The sequence below is a fragment of the Euprymna scolopes genome, chromosome 27, assembly GCF_053919585.1.
Source record: "Euprymna scolopes isolate OS-2025 chromosome 27, ASM5391958v1, whole genome shotgun sequence".
NCBI classification, from domain to species: Eukaryota; Metazoa; Mollusca; class Cephalopoda; order Sepiida; family Sepiolidae; genus Euprymna; species Euprymna scolopes.
In genome coordinates, this window is record NC_136508.1 from 39979497 (window position 1) to 40001786 (window position 22290).

The window sequence follows — 22290 nt, forward strand, 5'->3', positions numbered from 1 at the left end:
ATCAGGAGGAAGCTTCACATGCCTCTCACAATGACTTGTCCACAATACATTGTAGTTTACATTGCACTGTAGAGAACCTAGTGTTGATTTTATAAAATTATGTTTTTATATATATAATGGCTTGAATTAAAGTTTAAAATGCAGAAGTCAAGTATCATGGTTCAATTGTGCTCTAAACAGAAACATTCATTTCGAACACGCCCCTTTCATATCAAAGAACCTACCGTTGATTTTATATGCCTGGTCTTACTGCTTGTGCAGTGAAAATGGTTTGAATTTAAGTTTAAAATGAAAAAGAAATCAAGTATTATGGTGCAATTGTGCTTCAAACAGAAACATTTATTTTGAACGCGACCCTATCAAAGAACCTAATGTTCATTTTATATGTTGGGCCTTTCAGTTGTGTGGTAATAAATCTTCTCAAATGCCCTTGTGATGTTAGGCTGTGTAAGGTGTTAACTTTGGTCAAAATCGCCTGTTCCTTTCATCAGATTATCCCGATTATTGATAATTATTGAAGACATTCCAATACAAAACTTAACACTGCAGGTATATAAAGTATGTTCATTTGAAATTTCATACAAACCGGCCCAGCCGTTTATGAGTACATAGAGAACAAAGTCCCGCACACAGTTCCTTTTATATAATAGAGATAATAATATTGACACACCTATTTTCATTAGAGGACTAAAGTTAAGCAATGTTGAGCCTGGTCGTTACTAAATGGGTGACAATTTGAAAATACCAGGTGCCATATATATGACAGCAATACCTTCCTGGAAAAGAAAACGCTTATGTCGTTAAAATCACCTCCTCTGTCCAGGATATACGTTTCATGGGGAATCATTTGAAAATTTAATTCTCTCTAGAAACATCCTTCTTCAGTGGAAGCCAAATAACCACCACTAGAAATCTCTGGTCTCATTTTTTCTCCCTACACACACACACACACACACAGGCAGCCTCACTAGTTTATTATATAAATCTCACCTGTCAGTGTGTGTGTGTGTGTGTGTGTGTGTGTGTGTGTGTGTGTTTGAATGTCTTGCTAAAACTGGACACACACAATCAACATTGACAAAATTGGTATCATTTGAAAGCTCTTGGCCGACAAATATCCAAAAATTGGCCCAAAACATTAATTCCTTCACCCTCAACTCAGCCGGTTTCACACGGAAGGATCGCTTTTTTTCATAAACATTTTCACAAGCTAAGACGTTAGGTTTTTTTTTTTCATCTTCCTTTTCTCCTCCGCATTACGGGTTCAAACCTGCCTGTCTATTACCTATTCTTTTTTTTTTTTTTAACACCTCTCTCCACCTGGGCTGCCTACTGTTGTTTTGATTTACCCCCTACCTATCTACCACACCATTTTTTCCCCCCCCCCAGACACCTTTTCCCACCCAGGCTGCCTACCGGGGTTCATTACTCCACCATTTCTCCACACCCGGGCAACACTGGGTATCCCCGTTAGTTTATCATATAGAAACATGCTTTCTTTGGCAAGCTAATGATATTACTGGTTTTTATTGTACAAAAATGTTCTGCTAGGTTTCCTGCGTTAAGGAATGTTTTTTGGATACAGCACATAAGCTACCATAAAGCTTGTCTGTTTATTTAGACTGTAAGTAAAATTCCGCAGGTACACTTAGGCAGAGTCTTGAGAGTGTGTTCTTCTATACTTGCCGTCTCAGTGGCTGATTTACATGCAAAAGGTCGATTTTTAATGTGGAGTAAATCCAACACTATAAAAGAGGGTACTAAAACTGTCTCATTAGAAAAGGATTTCTTCTTTACTGCATGAAAAAAACAAAAAATTGAGCATGTGGGGTCCCCCTCCACGAGTGAATAAGTCTGGAAAGAAAATTTTGAGAGTGACCAAGATATAGAAGAGGACTGCTATGTCAAGGAAGGTGAAACATACCTTGTGCGATGCATGTTATGCAAAAAGACTGATTGTTTTCCTCGGTGCACATTGCCATGATATGCAGAAGGCTGCAAGAAGCATTTATGTTATGATTGTGATGAACCGACAAAAGGAAAACTTGTCACGTGCAGATGGAATATGCAGGACCGAATGCTGTGAGTCTGTCATTGAAGAAAATGATGACTTTGACATTGGGCATGTTGATCATGATGTTGAGAGTGTTGACTGCAGTGAGCCAAGTTATGTTTGTGACATTAAAAATTGGATTTAAAAAGTTCTGAATAAAAAAAAAATTACTTTCACTATAACTAATGCTTGTGCAAAATTTTAAAAAATAGTCCAATCGTTGAGAAAAGCGCGAACAGACAGATCGATGAACGATTTCGGGGCAATTTTACCCTTATAATGACCTTAGGGGAGCAACCAAGGCTATCCCAGAAAATCCGTTGCAGCAAAAATTTACTTTCACCATGACTAATGTTTGTGCAAAATTTCAAAAAAAAAAAAATCCAAAGCGTGGTTATTGAGTCCCTCCTTTGTCAGGATGGGGAGGGACAAAAAAAAATTGAAGTGTAGTATCAAAACAGATACTACACTTTGCACATCAATTATACTTCGGCTTGGTGCAATCTTAGTAAAATGATTTTTTTTGGTTCTTCTGAACTCTGTTGAAATTATTTTGTGTTTTGCCATTATTTAATGTGAGAAGGTATCATTTGAGTTTTCATGCATGTGTAATTTAAAGTTTTCGTTAAGAGTCGTCTCTAAGGTTGACTTAGCTAAGGCAGCTTTATCATTTCTTGATTCCAATCTAACTCTGTTTCCAGCAGAGCAAGATTCTTTTTTTATTTGAGTGTTTACTCTGGTCGGGTATTAAGAAAGCATATAACAGTTTTCAGGATATATTGTATAACAATATACAATCCAAACCACCATACCATAGCCTTGAGCCCCTGGAGGGGCATAGGCTCACCACAACTTTTTTAGATGCTTTTGTAGCGAGTTCTTTTTTCGGGGTGGGGGTGCTGGCCCCACACGGAACCTTCCTAGAAGGTACATACAGCGCCTAGCCTTGCCAAATGGTCGCCCATCTGGTACAGGCCAGGCTCAACATTGCTTAACTTCGGTGATCTGGCGAGAACCAGTATGTCAACATCATTGTGCTGTACAATGGACAAAGAGGTCGACTGAAAATGAACTGGAAGCATTCAATCGAAAGGGATTTGTTATGATACTACACTTCTATTTTTTGTTGCCGCTTCAATCCACCCCATCCATAGCCTTGAGCCCCTGTGGGGACTATAGGTCATCCACAACTTTTGTAGATGCTTTTGTAGCAAGGAATTCTTTTTTCGGGGTGAGGGTGCTGGCCCTACGCCCAACTTTCCCAGAAGGTACATACAGCACCTTGCCTTGCCAAATAGTCACCCATCTGGTACTGGCCAGGTTTAACATTGCTCAACTTCAGTGATCTGGTGAGAACCGGTGTGTCAACGCGATTGTGCCGTGCAACAATATGCAAAGCTTTGTTATTAGAGCGAAAACCAAAAGTCGTAAATATTATCTACTTAATTTTATGTCAATTTCAAGTAAAAGCAATGTTATCTAATTGCCATGGCACAATTAATTGAATATTACTGCATTATTACATAACAACATGTACGAATCCATGACTATGATATCCGCCATTAATTATAACAAGATGAACATCAGTTACTTCCCCTGACTTCATGCTGTTTATGTATAAATTTAAAAAATTTTTTGAAAACTTATTTTCCACTGTTCTATTTTTAAATAGTTTTTCAGGTTAAATTCACGCTATCTTTTTTTTTTTAAATTATCAGGTGGAAGCACGGAATAGTTACCCTCCCCATGTTAAGAATGGCTTTCAAAATAACGTTATTATTTCAGCATGGTGGCTGAAATGCATGCACAAGTACAATAATATTCGATGTTATCGTTTTTCATAATTTTTGGATGCGTTACTAAATTCAACCTAGCAATTAAGTAGATACCATTGGTTTTACATGAAGTTCATTATTTTAATTTTCGTTCTTATAACGAAGAAGTACCCTATATGCTAATACGTGTTTTATTCATAAATGAATACATTTGCGAGTTATTAACACTGAAAAAAAAATAGATAGTTTATGTATGTTATCACCTTTTACACAGATTTAATAAAAATAAAATCATTTGATCAGCAAAGATAATGATTAGTCACATCAGGTTAATGACCAAAGTTAAACGATAACTTTCATTCATTTTAAAATGAATTGTTCCAAAATCAATTCTGCCGTCCCTTCAATTAAAACGGTACAATTTTAAATAAATACATTTCGAAAAGTATCTTCAGTTTTATTGACTGGAAGAATCTATATATATAAAAGCGAAAATGTATGTATGTACTTCTTTCAGAGAAGCGCTTGCTCGGTTCACAAATTCTTAAAACTTTTTATATCATCTATAAATTGTAATATCTCACAGTTAACCACGGAGCTCGCCTGTCTATTTAATTTTATTGACTTTCAAACGTTAATTATTCCACATTTCCCCCGCGTTACATTCGGGTTTTCAGTATAAAAAAAAGCGAAAACTCGACTAATCACTGCCCCCCCCCCGAAAGCCAGTGGTCTCTAGAGAGCTAAGTAACGTTTGGTCAATGTCGGGTTAGACGGTAGCTTTCATTACGAGACGCTCCCTCTAATAAACAGGGAGTGGGTTTTTAAAAAGAAACAAACCGATTTATTGACCTCATTAAAAACTGTCCCGCACAAAATGCTAACTGCTGAATAGCTATCGCCGTCACGTCAATCAAAAACGCGCACCTGTTTTTTTTTCACACTTTACTATTTTCCAACTGCGCGTCGTCAAGGCTTCGTTTTTTTTTTTTTTATGGGCACCTGTTTTTTTTTTGTTTTTTTTTCACATTTCGGGTTTTTTTCACACACACCTACTACTCGGTAGTATTTAGATAAAGTTAAAATTTAATGTCAAGATTTTAGAGGTAATTCTACATTGATAAATTAAGAAATGTTTGTCAATGGTAAAAGGAAGTGGGGAGGGGGTCATATTTCAAAAATAAATTGACAGGTGGACGTTATAGAACGCGCGATTTGAAAATAAAATTCTTTGGGGTAAACACACCTTTGAAAAATATATTTGAATTTGATCCGTTGAATTCTTCACAGATCCAGTAATTTTGGCAGCAGTCGGAGTTTTTTTTTTTTTTTGTAAATTAGAGTCAATGAAAAAATAAACCAAAATTATATGTCCAAATATTTTTCGTGAACATCTCACTTTTAAGGTGAAGAGTCTGCAGATGTAAGATTCAGAAGTTTTCATAGCTCCAAAGCGACTCCGTTCCTCTGTTCAGGAATACAGTCAAATCTACTTGGATCAAATTTAAACATTTAAAATATTCAAAACCGTTTCATGTTATTTGCATTTTATTTTCTGGTTGTTTTTTCCCCTGCATTCATGAAATTTAATCACAAAAAAGTTTTTTTTTTTTTTTTTTTTAGCTTATTCTAAAAATATTTTTTTGAATGAGCAAAAGTTAAATTGCTCACACTTTAAGCAAGAGCAAGAACTTATCTGGATGAAGAGTTTGGGTAACAGGTTGCAAGTGTGCGTCCCTCGATTCTTTTCATAAAGGCTTTTCGGTATGGACTTTTGTTGCAATGCAAGCAGGAATTCGAAGATGGATGATAGTTAACTTCTAACTGCTCTGTCAAGAATTAGTCAACCAGTTCAGGACAGTAACGACGAAAGAGGAGTCGAACGGCTTTCAGTGACTTGTCAAAGACTTTGCTACATAAGTTTAGCTAATGTCCTGCTGAGTTTGAAAAGAGGCTGGACCACAATGTGCAAAGGTCGGAATGTTACACACGTTTACTCACATACACTTAACACATTGTAGTAAAGTGTGTTGCAAGGAACAATAATTCGACTTTTTTTTTTTTTTTTGAACAACATTTATTTCCGGTACTTTCCGAAAAAACAAAAAAAAAACGTGATTATGCTCCTTTTCTCAGACCTCTCGAATGTCGTTTTGAATATGCTCTTGAACATGATTGTCAGTCTGTGCACACGCTCTTCTTATAGTCTTTTTCTTTGCACACGAAAAATACTCATCTATCTGCAACCACTATAAAAAAGTAGGAAAAAAAACAGCTCAGCATTTGCATACGCGCTCTGTTACAGAGTTTTTACAGGCTGGCTTATGACTCCTAAGGGAGTAGAGACTGAAATTCTTTTTAGCTAACCTATGGGTTCTAAGGAGACAAGGAAACACCTTATCAGCAAGGGGCGGAGGGAAATAAATTCCAATAATGAAAACCTTATGTGGATCACCGTTTTCTAAGGCAGCCATACTTCATTGGAATCAAATGATAAACAAAGCAAGCTGTCTAGATACATAAAATCTAATAGCTACTTCATGCATGAATTAGAATTACTTTTGCACCTTTTATTTTTTTTAATTTTATTATACAAAATAAGATTAGCTTTAAAAGAATCAATTACAGGCAAAGATTAAAAGGTAAGTAAAAATAGAAAGAAACTCCAAAAATACGAAGTAATCATATCCAGTGATACCATTCCAATGAAATAGCTATCATTTTTTTTTTTCTGTTTCTGTTTCTTGCTCCACTCAACAAGCATTTAGATAACCGGAGCCATCCAGCCACACTACCTCTTAGAAATGTTCATTCAGACCTGTACAAAGTTGGAACCACTCAGCCATTAAATTATCTTTTTCAGTCTTAAATAAAGGAGCGAGTGAATTGAGAAATAAAAGGTAGACAAGTGCAGCTTGCATATTTCTATCACAGGGCGTCATATAAGCAAATAAAAAGAGAAAAGAGCCTCATAAAAACGGTAACATTATATATATATATATATATATATATATATATATATATATATATTAGATAAAAGCCTAAAAAAAAAATAATAAATGGTAATATATTTTTAATGTGCATGAAATTAATATATTGTGATATTACAGCAACAAGAATAGTTCACATACGTCTATTCAACCAACACACAGCAAAATCACGTTGATACACTGGTTCTCATTAGATCACCAAAGTTAAGCAACTTTGAGCCTGTTAATACCAGATGGGTGACCATTTGGAATACCAAATGCTGTATGTTGGACATCGTCGATGCTTTCCTGCAAGAACTGCAAAAACCCAACATCATACTCTCCCCTAATCAGGATATTTGTGCGACTCGGGACAAGTTTGTGAATTTAATAGTCACGACACTTCCTCTTCTGCAGGATCTGGTTCAACTCGCCTAGTGTGAATGCCACTGGCATGCACTCAATCTGCGCATTTATTTATGAAAATACTATTCCAACAGGGCCTTTCATCAATATGCACATAATCTAATTAATATATAACATTAAATAGTCATATTCTTGAACTTACACCCATATAACAATACATGTGGCAATTGATTCTGACTAGCCAAGCTGTCTTCTTGTTTTTACCATGTATCCTTTGCTAAGTACTAGTGATGGGATGATTCCAATATTTTTTCCGATTCCAATACAATTACTGAATCGGTTCTAAATTCCCGATTCCAATTCTTTTGAATTTCTAAATATGTAGTCATTTGGAAAGGGAGTTATCGCCAAAATAATGAAATATGTACATATAATTTCATAAACGTAGAAATACACTTATGAAGTTGATCTATAGTTTTTAGTTTTATTAGTAGCTTAAAATCAATAAATATTTATCATTTCATCATTAATATGAGCCATGAAAAATTAAGCTTTAACCAAAAACAAACAAATCAGAACAAAGAAAAAGAATCGTATTTAGCATCGGAAAATAGGCCCACATTTTTCGATCCCAATACCGATTTCATTAGAAGTTACGATTTTTTCAATTCCCGATTCCGATCAATCATCCCAACACTACTAAGTACATAATTATGGTTCCAATAAAATGGTATAATGAGAATTAAAAACTGGCTAGTCAGAATCAAAGTTTAGCATGTCAGCTTAAATGCTATTTCGGTCCAACTTGAAAAGTTAACTTTACAGATTTTGAATGCAAGATGAATAACTATTTGCAGAGGAATAAAAAATGTACCACTCTTTTCATCCTATTGTTCATAGAATTTTTTTTTTCAGACTGCTTAATGAATACAGAAAAAATATAAGCATTTAAATATTGAATGACAATTTTTTTTTTTCTTGGTATGAAGTAACGAAAATTCTCTGGAAAAAATAAAATTAAATAAAAAATAAACAAAATACAAATAATGCTCCCTTACCATTTTTTAATTGGATTTTATGAAATTTGATTGAATTACAGGATCATTTAGTGATTACATTAATTGAATAAAATTGTTTCAAATAACTTTTCTTTAAATAAATTTAAGTTACATCGTAATTGCTAGACAGATGGTTGCCTCATAATTTCATTAAAAAAGAAAAAGAAAATAGAGAAAAAATAAAGAGAAAGAGGAAAGAGTAAAAAAAGAAAAAAAGGAGAGAAAAAGAAAATAGAAAAGAAAGAAAAAACAAGAAAAAAGTAAAAAGAAAAGAAAACACAAAAAGAGAAAAAAAAGAAAAAACAGACCATAGTATTTGGAATTTCAGAAACCAGACGATAATTCTGTATGCATACATACATATACACACTAGAAAAACACCTGTTCCAGGACGGTTAATATCAATTGCTTCAAATAGCAGTCTTGTAGCACCTGTAGGAGCCTTATAAAGATTAAATTAAGATATAATAATACTAAACCTTATGTCTAGAATTCTCATTCCAATTTTGAGAAAAATACATTGTATTATTTTTATTTTATGTATTTTTTTTTTACAAGGTAGTCACCACTTATCAAGGCCCGGAAGCCACTCGGGGATAAGGGTCACTGTGTGTACAGTATGTTAGTGTTGGAGATTCGATAAAGTGTCTTAAGAGGGTGGTTCATCAGGAACCTGTTTACATTGGACTTGTAGACATCCAGGTTGTAGTCAGGTGGGAAACAGGCATCGGAACAGAGTTCCACAGGCGTGCAGTTCTAAGAAAGAAGTTTTGTTCATGGAATCCACGTCTTGATTTTGGCAGAGATAAGAAGTGGGGAAAATTTTTGACAGTGGTTTCAGCTAGGCAGGTGTTTATCATGAAAGATTGGCAAGGGGGGACCAGAGATTGGGGGTTCAGACGAGTACCTGCCATGGTAGTAACGATAAAACAAAGAAAGGCTCGCAACGTCTCTCCTGTGGGAGAGAGGTTGCAGGGAAGAGAAAAGGGCATCACCCACTAGGCCACGGAGCATATTTTGTACTCTGTCAAAGCAGGATATGCCGTTTTTAGCAGCTCTTGTCCAGATGTGGCAGCAGTACTCCATCCTTGGACATACTTGGCTTTTATACAGATAGAGAATTGAACAGGGGTGAGATATCTTTTGGAGCGGTAGAAGGATCCTACCATTTTTCCAGTGCCCCTGATAACTGACGATGTACATGTTCCATTTCAGGTCAGGAGTTTATCAATACATGGAGCTTCCCCTAGATGAGAGCCACCCATTTCAATTGATGCCAGATGGAGATTAGAACGTTGATGTAAAGATAGGAACTTGGTTTTAGATGCATTAAAAGTAACCAGCCACCTCTTCCCCCACTGTACCACACGCTCAACATCAGAGAAGAGAGAATCAGAGAGAACTTTGTCATTTACGGCCTTTGATGTGTTGCCATAGATGGTCGTGTCATCAGCATAGATGCCAACGAATGATTTAAGTATGTGTTTTGAGAGAACATTGATATATATCAGGAAGAGAGTTGGGCTTAGGATGGACCCCTGAGGGACTCCAGCATTAATATTGAGGGCTTCTAATTTCTGCCCATCAACCACTACTCTTATGAGCCTATCGGAGAGAAATGATTTAATGATCGAGAAAACATTTCCAGTTATACTGTAGCTGGAAATCTTGTGAAGTAGTCCCTCATGCCACACCTTATCGAAGGCCTTTGATATGTCAAGAGCAATTGCCCTAGAGAGGAAGCCTTTGTCAAAAGATTCGCTAATCCTATGAGATATAACAGTTAGCACATCTGCTGTAGATCTGGCAGAACGGAAACCATATAGCATGTCACTAAGAAGGTTATTTCTGCTGAGGTGGTTGACTACTTCTTTATTTAATATGGATTCCAGCAGCTTACTCATGACACACAGGAGACTTACTGGTCTGTACTGAGAAGGAGATGACTTTTCACCTGAATTCTTGAATACAGGGCATGCTGATGAGGTTTTCCAGGGTGTTGGAAAGCACTTCTCCTTAAAGAGTTTTGTAAGTATGGGGGCAAGTTCTGGTTGAAGCTTTTTCAGCACAATGATTGGAATGCCGTCAGGGCCAGTTGCTTTACTGGAATCAAAGTTCTTAATTAGCTTGGCGACCTCATGCACAGATATTTGTATGTTGCAGAGCGTGTTGTCTATTATAGGAGGAAATACGGGGAGTTGATGGTCTTCGTCACATAGGGTAGAATTAGCTGCAAAGTTCTTGGCAAATAGTTTGGCCTTATCTGATACTAACGAGATGACCTCAGGTCCATTGATGATGGTTGGGATAGATCGTATGCTTCTGTTCAGGATCCTGTTTGCTATTTGCCAAAACTGTCGAGAACCAAGCTGCTGCTCAGCTACTTTGGATTTAACAGACTGAGCATATAGCTCTCTTGCATTTTTTATCACTCTTTTGCAGTGGTTGCTGGCAGTCCTGAAGGCAACTTTTGTCTCAGTGCATCTATTACGTTGGTAGCTATGGAAAAAGTGACTTCTTTGCATGATGGCAGCAGCACATTCTGGGGAGAACCATGGCTGGCTGTTAGGTTTTTGTTGGAATTTTTTGGATGGTATGAATCGGTCTTTGCCTACAATTAGCCATTTGGTCAGGCCTGATACTATAGAGGACACATCCTTTTTAAACATGGCATGCAGGGGTAGATTGGATATAAGTGTACGGAACCTATCCCAGTCAGCGGTAGAGTATTGATATACAGTACGGTGGAGAGGTACATCTGAAGACTTATTGCATTTCATTTTTATCTTAACTGATACAACCGAGTGGTCGGAAGATCCCAGAGGAGACAGAATGGAACTTGAACATAGATCAGGGGAAGTTGTGAGAAAAAGGTCTAGAAGGCTAGCATACTGACCGGAAGTATTGAGTACTCGGGTGGGTTCGTGGACAATCTGGGTGATGTCATAGGCAATGGCAAAATCATGACAGAACCTCCCCTCATCTGTCTTGTTAGAGTAGGTCAGCCATTCCACATTGTGGACATTGAATTCACCACAAATGTGGATGTTAGCTTAAGGGTGAGCAGACAGGATGTGGTTAATTTTTTCAGATATGCTCTTAAAGATAGTAACTCCGCTATTGTGGGGGCGATAGAGAGAAAATATAAATGCAGTGGTGTAAGCAAGTGCAACCCAGAAGCATATATAAGATAAATTAGGGTCTTCTCTGGCGATATCCCTACCACACGGAAAGCCATCTTTAATATAGGCACATATTCCATGTCCATGGCGATCTTGGGGGTCAGATTTAGATGTTAAGTTAGAGTATCCTTTAGTTATGAATTCCTCAAGGGAAGTGGTCGGCCTTATGCCAGTTTCGCTTAGGAAGAATATGTCTGGTTTCGTCTCCTGTAATTAGGTTTCAACCTCTGGAAGGTTGGAATGTAGACCCCTGATGTTGGAAAAGGAGACATGGTAGTAGGGGTCTACGTTGGCGGATGGGGTTCTAGGTTTACACGTGTTATTTTTCTGGAGGTATTTCATGTTGATGATTGGGATTTGGGGAACAGGTCGACAGACTTGGTTAGAGCAGGACAGAGAGGGAAAGTAAGAGAGAAAAAGAGAGGAATTTCTTTTTTTCTAGCCATAAGGTAAAGCCGTAACAATTACCCACTAGTATGACATCGAGAGGCCCCACTAGAAACTACTGCATGGTCCAAAGTCCATTCACAAAATGGCAATATAGCAGCCTCAGTATTTTGCACCTGCTGATAGGACGGCCTCCTTAGTGGTTAATCCAAGGTTCAGGTCCCTGACTATCAGGTGGATAACGTCAGCCCAGATGAAACATTTACCTCCAGCACCCTTACTAGTGACATGGCCACAAGGATAGACATAGAAACAGAAAATTTCCGACATCTCAGGCTACTGTTCACGAAGTACTGTCGTCCTGAAGAGCAGCTTTTTCTTCAACCTTTGTCAGAAAGATCACTCATTGGAAATGAGGACTGAAGGACAAATAAGAGGAAGCAGGAGTAACAATAACTGCTGATAACGCATCCACAATGCGTTGTCTACTCTCCATTTAAAAAAAAAAAAAATGGATGGGGTGTAAGGACTTATTAATATCTATTTAGTCCGTCGCTCTAATTCGAAATTTAAGATATTTTAAGATAATTGGTGGTAGAAAAGGTTTCTTGTAATTATTGAAGGAACAATGGTGTTATGTACTTTGAGTTTTCGAGGTAAAACTTGTTTTCAGAAAGAAAAAAATATACAAGTAGAACCACTTGGCGAGAGTGTTTTTTTTTTTTGTTTGACTAGGAAACCCAAAAGTTATGGGATGTCTGTTACATTGTACTTGCAAAAAAGGTTTAAATTATTGTTGCAATGTGAGCTGATATTTGTGTTGGATACCATTTTAATATTTTACCTGTAATTATATAAGAAACAATTGGTGACATTAAATGTAAATCAGATAGCAATGTTAGAAAAAGATAATCCCTCTTTCTCTCAATGCTCATTAAATAAAATCAGAATCAACAGTTAAAAAATGCAACAGAAAAACAGATAGCAAGGAGAAACCGGTGATTTTTTTTTTTTTTTTTAAGGAACAACTTCCGGCTAATTCGAGCAATTGAAATCGAATTTATTCTTTCAAATACAGTAGAACCCTGGGATACGATGGCTCTAGGATACGGGTTTTTTTTTTTTTCAGGTTACGATGTGGAATACGATATTTTTTCCGGCCCCTGGTTACGGTATATGCCCCACTTTACGCTGTTATTTATTACGTTATTTGAGGATATACATGTGTATTGTATACTGCAGTATATAATACACTATAAATATTTTTTTGTGACTAAAAATTCATTTCATTAACAAACAAGTCAAAACTAATGTTAAACTGACATTGTTCTGTCATTTTCATCACTATTGTTGGCCCATCAAGGAACAAAGGTGTTTTTCAGATGCCAGGATAATAGCACCGCTTGCTGTGCGACAAACTATGTTTTCCAATATTCAAATTATCATAAAAAAATTCTAGACAAGCTAAAGATTTAATTCTTTTTTGTTCATAAATTTTAGAATTTGGTAAGTTTTAAGTAAATTGAGAAGGCAAATTTTTTACCTATTTCCACTTCTGGGCACACAGTATACTGTACTGTATTTTTGTTGCCATATTCCGGATTCTACTGTATAACCAAATTCCAGAATTAAAGTATATTGTGGCAACTGCATGCTAAAACAAAAAATTCTAATGCGATGTTATCAGGCTCCACTAACAAATTTATCTTTAGCTAACCTTTGACAACTAAATATTTTCGTTTATTAAATAAATAGAAAAGTTACTATCAAAACACGCGTGATTTTTGGAATATGACATTTTCATTTTGTGACGATATGCGCATTATAACGATTTTTCTGTATTTTTTTTTTTTAAGCGTAATTCTAAATATGCAATAACTTTTATGCCGAGACTTTAATATGGTCATCTTCAAGTCCAACATAAACAAAGTTCTTGGTGAGCTGTTCCCCTTAATCCAATTTACCAAATTTACACTAACGATTCCTATGATATTGTCCCATTGACTACTGTACACTTTTTAACCCTTATTCTCGAGTGGCCTCTGGACCTTGATAAGTGGCGACTCCTATGTAAAAAAAAAAAAAAAAAGTATAAACATTTCTTCAGGTGTTTTTAAATAGTCTTTGTTTAAAAAAAAAAAAAAAAAAAAAGAGTATATTATTCTATTAAATCTTTTGTTTCAATAATTTCACTTTGCTTGTTTTATTTTTAAAAAAATAAAAGTTGAAAAGATATTTATTAAAACTAAAAGGTTGCAAAGATATTTTTCACTCCGTAATGAGCTTTAAAAGATTGTCGATGAAAAAAACATAATCTCCAAAAGATAAACATTTTATTATTTCTAGTCGCCACTTAGAAAACCCATTCCCAAATGCGACCGTTTCACTTACAACGTAAAGCCCTGGTTATGCAGATTGACTTTGTAAATTACGTGATTTAAATACATGGAAAAAAAACTTCTGGAATCAAACGTTTATTGGCTCCACTTTAGTATAATAACGGGTAAACTGAGGAAAGGAAAGTATCCCCAAACAATTACATATGCTTCAACATATGGTTTTGATTAAATTCACGGCTTGTGATAAGATATTCAAAAATATATAAGCAATCAAGGCTTACTGATACAGGTAAGATGTAGCACCAACCTCTTGAAAGATGAGAACCGACAGATTCCCGGAAAGTATGAAGAATATTTGCCTCTCCTGTCAGTATTTTATCTTGAAATGTTCTGTTGATAAAATAAAGGAGAAAAAAAATCGCATATGAAAGGGAGGGCAGGCTATTTCACTTAACTTTTATATTTCTATTTTGAAATCCTACATCCCTAAAAATGTTTGGTTTAAACCAACTTCCGGGGTGGGGTAGAGGAGAACTTTATGTAAACCAGACAACTCTGAGGCACGATCTTTGCAAGTTCTGTGAAGAAAGTTTATTCACTCGAGGGTGATAGTCAAGAGCGTATGCTCTTTTTGACTTCCGGTTTCTGCTGTCCATTTGATTGGATAATTAGGCATGGCGAAACCAACAAGAACGCCATTCTTAACAATAGGGGAGGAGGAATGAGGGTTTTCACTAGTGTTAGGTCGATTAATTGGAATCGGAAAAAATTGTGCCTATTTTCCGATGCCAACAACGATTCTTTTAATTGGCTTTTTTTTTTTATTTGATTTTCTTTAAAGAAAAATATTCTCCCGCCGATATTAATACTGAAATAGTGAATATACATGAATTTTAACCTATTAGTAAAACTAAAATCGATAGATCATCCATCACAAGTGTATCCTTACGTTTAAGAAAATATCAGCACATTTAACACGTGTTTTTACGGTAATCGCGAAAAATAACTTTATAGCTAAATATGTGGAAATTTAGAAAAAATCGGAATCGGTAATTGAATATGGAATTGTATCAGAATCGGTAAAAATATTGGAATCATCCCATCCCTAGTGGGAAACAACAAAATTAAAATTAAGAATCGATTCCAGCAAACTTGTTTAAAAAGCTGATGATTCCAATACATTAATTTTTGTCTATATATATTATGTTAATGCTTATTCTATTATTATGTTAATGCTTATTCTATTATTATGTTAATGCTTATTCTATTATTATGTTAATGCTTATTCTATTATATATTAATATTGTATCACCTTTAACGTACGTATGTACATGTGTCATGGTTTCCAGATTATAAATTATTCCATCCGTATCTCCTATTTATTAAAAAGGAGAAATAGAGGTGATAACATGCCCTCGTGGGGAGGCAAGTAAAAAAAAAAAAATACAACTTTTATGTATAAGTTGTGGAATTGCAGTAAACACAAGCCTCTTTCTATATATATTTATGTATGCGTATACATATTTTTTTTAAATTTTGCCTACCAGACTTCTCTATCAGTTTCTTGGTCTACAGACATGAAATTTAATATAGAGAGTATTTAAACCCATGCGAAACTTTATATTTGTGTTTTAGCCGAGGAAAATCTCGTAGTTAACGGTAACCGAATGGATTAGATTCTTGCTAATGAAACCAGACATAGCTCATGTTGCCGGGTTCGAATCTATCGACTGGTATTAATTGTAACATGATGATTCCCGAAAGGATGAAACACTAGTGTCCATAGGTATTTAATAATTATTATAGTAAATAATATATATATATATATATATACACACACACACGTCTAACGTTGCAATATTTTTGGTCTAATATTATAGTATGCTGCCATAAATTTGGGCGATTCTATTTGATAAAAAAAAAACTAATTAGATGCCAGAATGTACGGCAGAATCACGTTGACACACCGGTTCTCGCCAGATCACCAAAGTTAAGCAAAGTTGAGCCTGGCCAGTACCAGATGGGTGACCATTTGGGCAGATGAGGCGCTGTATGTACCTCCTGTGAAAGTTAGACATGAGGCCAGCACCCTTAACCCCACCCCCACCCCCCAAAAAAATGAACTCCTTGCTACAAAAGCATCCACAAAGTTGTAGATGGCTTATGCCCTTCCAGGGGCCCAGGGCTATGGATAGATGGATAGATGGAATCTTACTGAATTCTCCAATGATATCTTTTTTGTCCAAACGAGAGGAGCATTACGTTTCTGCTGATCATGACTGGATTAATTCTTTGCCTGGAAAAAGATTCCCCCAACCAGATTTATGTTGCGATTCCTTTTTGCTTGGAACTACATTTTTATATTTCAAGAATAACTTGACACTGTAGAGGTTATGGACCCAGCAGACTTCTGCTTCAGTTTACCCAAAAAGGCATCGAATTGTTAAAAAAAAAAGCATGGGAATCGGTTTTTCACTCTAGAAGAAAACTATGCTGATGAATAAAATCGAATTTTGCACGAAAGTTGCTGTCTTATTCGTTAGATTTATTGAGTGATGTCTTACAAAGTCTGAATAATATAATCAACTAATTGTAATAAGCAGGCGTTATATATTGCAGGGTGGAGGGCATAAAGAAAACGAATTCGAAATATTTTTTACATTTTTAATTCTTTTTAGCTTTTTCTTATTTCACACTGAAAAAAAAAGTCTAGTCGAAATTAATGTGTCTATGACTTTGATCTCTCACCGTATGACCAAACCACCTTACAGGGGCTGCTCTCCGCAAGAAGAAAAATATGTTAATATTTATGAGTACTACTGATGTAATTGTTTAATCTATGCAATTTTCTGATTTTTTTTTTTTTTTTTTTTTTTAATGAGTTTTATTCACTCTAAAACAAGACAAAACATTTTTGGAAATAAGGTAGAAGTTATTTTAATTTCTGGTAACCATAAAAAAAATTTTTTTAATAAACTCCTCCCACCCCGGAAAAAAAAAAACACGAAAACAATAAAAAAAAAACAAAAAAAAAACACGAAAACAATATTAGTCAAGGATATCAGAACACAATGATGATGTCACGAGACTCCCCCCCCTCTCTTTCAATTATTTACACCATTCCTTTCACCACTTTTCATCAGTTGCTATCTGTTATTTGCCCTTCCTCCCACCATTTAAAACATTCATACACAGATAAGCACTATAACAAGCAGAACAATAAACAATATTCTTAGAATTTTAGTCGTATATACATTTTTATTTTAAGCTAGCAAAGACACCTGCACTTCGCACGGGACTTTGCTGTACGCTCGGGTACCCACTTCGCAGGCACCCTTGGCAGTAAGTGGATGATGTAAGCGTAACTACTACTTAAGGGGTTTAAAATAGTGATCCGATTCAAATTCACAAAGCGTTGCCTGGCACCATGGTGGTGACCCCCAGGATGGTGAACCCCAACTGGGTGTGCACCATCCCTAGATGAGAGTTTATGAAGAGCCGTATCAAATATGATCTTAACCTTTGACCTTGAAAAAATAGTGTGCACCATCCAAAGGTGGGGGACCATTATCATGCCAGGTTTGGTCATGATCGGTCCATTGGCGTGAGCTGTAGGAGAGTTATACACACAGACACACAAACGCTATTGCTTATATCTATCTATAGATTAAAACTTCAATTGAACTAGACATCTCTATTAGTATAGTAGCTTTTGGCTTATAAATGTGTGTGTGTGTGTGTGTGTGTGTGTGTGTGTGTGTGTGTGTGTGTGTGTGTGTGGAGGTGTCATTTTTGTAAAATGACGGCTTTTCTATCGTCCTTTATCTGCTGACGTCACAGTGGTTGGTCCTAAGCAGACAAACAAGATGGTTGGAAGGGAGAGGTTACAATAGAGGTCCTAAAATTGAATGTGAAATTAATAGCTTGTCACCCAATTAGAATATAGAATAGACTTTTTTTTTTTTTTCATTTTTATTTATTTTTTTTTTTTTAGGGGGAGTGAGGTCTGAAATAAGTTTCATCAGTCGTTGCAACGATGGACACCACCGGCATTGTATCACTGACATGGATGATGCCAACATAATTGACAACGTCATAGAACCAACCGATGTCATAGTCACGGTGTTTTTTTTTGGGGGGGGGGTGAAAGCAGATTTGCTTTAGATGGAAGGAACGGCTTAGGTTTGTTTATATATTATAGAATATAAAAGAAACTGTCTGTGAGTTCGTTCCCTATAGACCTGAAAACGGCTCGATCAACTTTTATGAAATTTCACACAAAAGTACTATATATGCCTGGCAGTGTTCTCAGGTAGGTTTTGTATTGGAATGTCTTTGATAAGTATCAGTAATTGACATAAGCCGATGAAAGAAGGAACAGGCAATTTTCACCTTATACAGCCTAACATCTCGAGTGCATTTTAGAAGTTTTATCGCCACACAAACTGAAAAGTCCGACTTATAAAATCAACAGTAGGTTTTGTGATATGACGGGCACGTTCAAAATGAATGTTTCTGTTTAGAGCAGAATTAAAGCCTGGTACTGAACTTTTGCATTTGAAATTTTAATTCAAACCATCTATAAAATATAAAAGCGAAAATGTATGTATGTGTGTGTGTGTTCGCTTTTTCTGTGTGTCTACAAAAGGCTTCTTTGAGAGAAGCAGTCGGTCGGTTCACAACTTTTTTAAACTTTTTATATCACATAAAATCGTAATATCTCACAGTTAACAACGAAGCTCGCCTGTCTATTTAATTTGCTCGATTTCGGGAAGATAACTATTCAAGATTTGTCGCTCACCGCATGTGGGTTAGTCTTTTTCCTATAACATCTTCGGGGGGGGGAAGCGTTCAAACCTGACCTCATTAAAACGAGCACCTGCTAAATCCAACTAATTAAATAAATTCAAACGTGTTTCCGTAAGCATGTCGCGGTGGGGCAATGGTTAATGTCGCACTTTTTTTTTTTTCACAACTTTGCCTCAAGGTTCGGGCTCGATCCTCATACTTACTTCCCCCCTCCCCAAACACCCGGGCAACGCCGGGTACCCCTCACTAGTTATATATAAAAATGATTTTATAAAATCAACAGTAGTTCTCTACGGTGCAATGAAGACTACAATGTATTGTGAACTTAGTCACTACGAGAGGCATGTGAAGCTTACTCCCAGTGCACCACGATGTGTCCTCAACTAGAGCAGGCAATCAATTGATTTGATTAAAAAACGTGCGATTTCATCGATTTTGATGACAATAAAAATATGGGAGTGTGAAACATTTGTTGATCATTCAATCCCGGCCAGCGTCAAGTCTCCCTGCTAGTATATATATATATATATATATCAGCATCGCAAATTAAATATAAATAAAAAGCAACATAAGTACGATATACCTCATTATTGGCGAGTTTTGTGATAACTAGGGCTATGACAACAATAATAAATATTCTTATTGTTTTGACTCTCGAGTATATATCCGACACCGTTAATCACCCGAGAACCAAATCACTATATATAAAAGCATATAAGATATTAACGGATATACACTTGAGAGACAAAACAATGGAAAGAATATGCTGTTGTCATAGCCCTAGTTATCACTAGGGCTAGGACAACAGCATATTCTTTTTATTTTTTGATTCTCGGGTGTATATCCGTTAATATCTTATATGATTTTATATATAGTGATGTGGTTCTCGGGTGATTAACTGTCGGATATATACTCGAGAATCAAATAAATATGCTGTTGTCACAGCCCTAGTGATAACTCATCGAAGTCAGTCACTAAGATTCTGGTGTAGAATCTTGCAAGTCTAGCCACACTGAAGAGTTGTAGATGACAAAATATGTGTCCATGGATAAGTATACACGTATATTAATCCAGAAAAGATACAGCAATTTTTGTAGGAAATCTTAAGTGAAAGAGCTCAATGCATAACAAAGCATGCAGAAAAGTTAAAAGAAAAACAGCACAAACTTACCTCGATCTCAAATTTTTTTTCAACCAGAAAGGGCTTTATCAAACGAGAAGAGTTAGTCGGGTTTAGCATCTGACCGGAATAATGATAATTATCCGAGTCAGACACTAAACCTGACTAGCTCTTTGTTTGCGTTGTTTTTCTTTTAACTTATATTAAAGTACTTGGCTACAATTAATTTTTTTCTTTTTTTAAATATGTAGTCTCAATTTTGATTAAATAAATAAATCGTTACTGTAAATAATTTTTTTAATATTGAAAATTTAAAAAAAAAAAAAAAGAATGGTTGTATCTCTTACAACTAAAATCTCATATCTTTTTCTGTATAGGCTTAAAACGTATAAGCCCCTAAGAAAAAAAAACAAAAACAAACTAAAATGACTTTAGCACATCCCGGGGAACGTCAAATAGGTACAGCTAAGTCAAAGTCAATTTCTAGCTAGATTAAAAAGAGAGAAAAAAAAAATCTTAATTTCATTTTCATCTTTTTAACGACAACTAAGGACGGACAAAATTGGCAGGTAATTCTTTGCCACTGATAAGGAGTCTTTCAGGATCAAAGGTCATACAGTGCAGCAGTAAGAAGATAAGAAACGCTTAACATCTGACATACGTACTTCCTAGTCACCAACCCTAAACTCATCAACCCCTGTGTTTCTCTGCGATTGAATGAATACGAATTTAAGCGAGGGTGAGTGGGGACATCTTGCAATTTGTCATTTACTCAAACAAAACTAGCTTCACTGTTTCTCTACAAAAAAATAAATAAATGCATTAGCTTAAATAGGTAAATTTTGGCTTGGGTAAAAAAGTGATCATAGTCGAGGGCGACTTAAAAGCTCCCTTTTCATTAGCTACTAAACTTAGGTGTAGGTTAGGGCAGGATTTCACAAACTTCAGGACATCATAAGAGCCCCTGAACAGGTCAAAAGTTTTTCATGGAGCACAAACAAGATAATTTGTAAAATAAATATGAAAAACATTAATTTCAAATTCAGTTCAACTTATACTTGTTCATTAAATGTTCATTAATTGTTCTTGTTTGTGATTTTATTATATTTTCATGTTTACAACCATTTTTGTTTTGATAAAAAATTGTTGCATTTTTTTGTGAATTTATTTTTTTATTTACATTTTCATGAACCATCCTGAAACTCTCTACACCTGTAGTTATGCATCATATCTATTTCCAGTAAAAGAAGATCAATAATTAAAATGGTGGCCATTTAATTTTTTCCATATAAAACATTTGGTCCTCTTTAAGAAAGGGTTTGCAGAGCCACTCAACCTCACTTATGGAGCCCACATCTGGGTTTGTGCTCCTATCATTAGTCTCATTGTTAGACAGGGTAATAAAAAAAACAAAAAAACTCAAATCATAAGTTCTACACTGTCGGTTAAGCTCCAACCTCTGTCTCATCGCTGCGACATTGCATCGCTGTACTTGTTTTACAAGTACTTTAGCAGAATGTGCTCAGATGAACTAACACTTGTCCCCCCTCCACGCAGCATACATACTACCCAACTCACTCGACAAGCAAAATCCCACCCCTTCTGTTCCTAGATGCCAGCAAGCCCTCTATTCTAATAGACAAAGCCAAACTCTTTGTCAAGAACTTTGCAGCTAATTCTACCCTTTGCGACCAAGACCGCCAACCCCCAATATTTCCTCCTGTATCAGAAAACACGCTATGTGATATACGTATATCTGTACGTGATGTTGCGAAGCTAATCAAAAACCTTGATTCGAGTAAAGCAACTGGCCCTGATGGTATTCCAATTATAGTACTCAAAAAACTTCAACCTGAATTAGCGCCCATACTTACAAAACTGTTTAAACGTTGTCTTAAGGAGAATAGTTTCCCATCTCCCTGGAAAATCTCATCAGTATGCCCTGTATTTAAGAATTCAGGTGATCGCTCATCCCCCTCTCAGTACAGGCCAATAAGTCTCCTGTGCGTCATGAGTAAGTTGCTAGAATCTGTGTTAAATACAGAAGTAATCAAACATCTCAACAAAAATAACCTTCTTAGTGACACTCAATATGGTTTCCGTTCTGCTAGATCTACAGCAAATGTCCTTACAGTTATATCGCATAGGATTAGCAAATCTCTCGACGGTGGCAATCTTTCTAGGGCAATTGCTCTTGACATATCTAAAGCCTTTGATAGGGTATGGCATAAA

General features: G+C 35.9%; 1 protein-coding gene across 16 annotated transcripts in view; it reads right to left on the minus strand.

Annotated features, from left to right (window-relative positions):
• The window catches only part of LOC145248835 (pleckstrin homology-like domain family B member 2), an 839292-nt gene that overhangs the window by 715753 nt on the left and 101249 nt on the right, over positions 1-22290 (minus strand). The gene's annotated exons all lie outside the window — the stretch shown is intronic.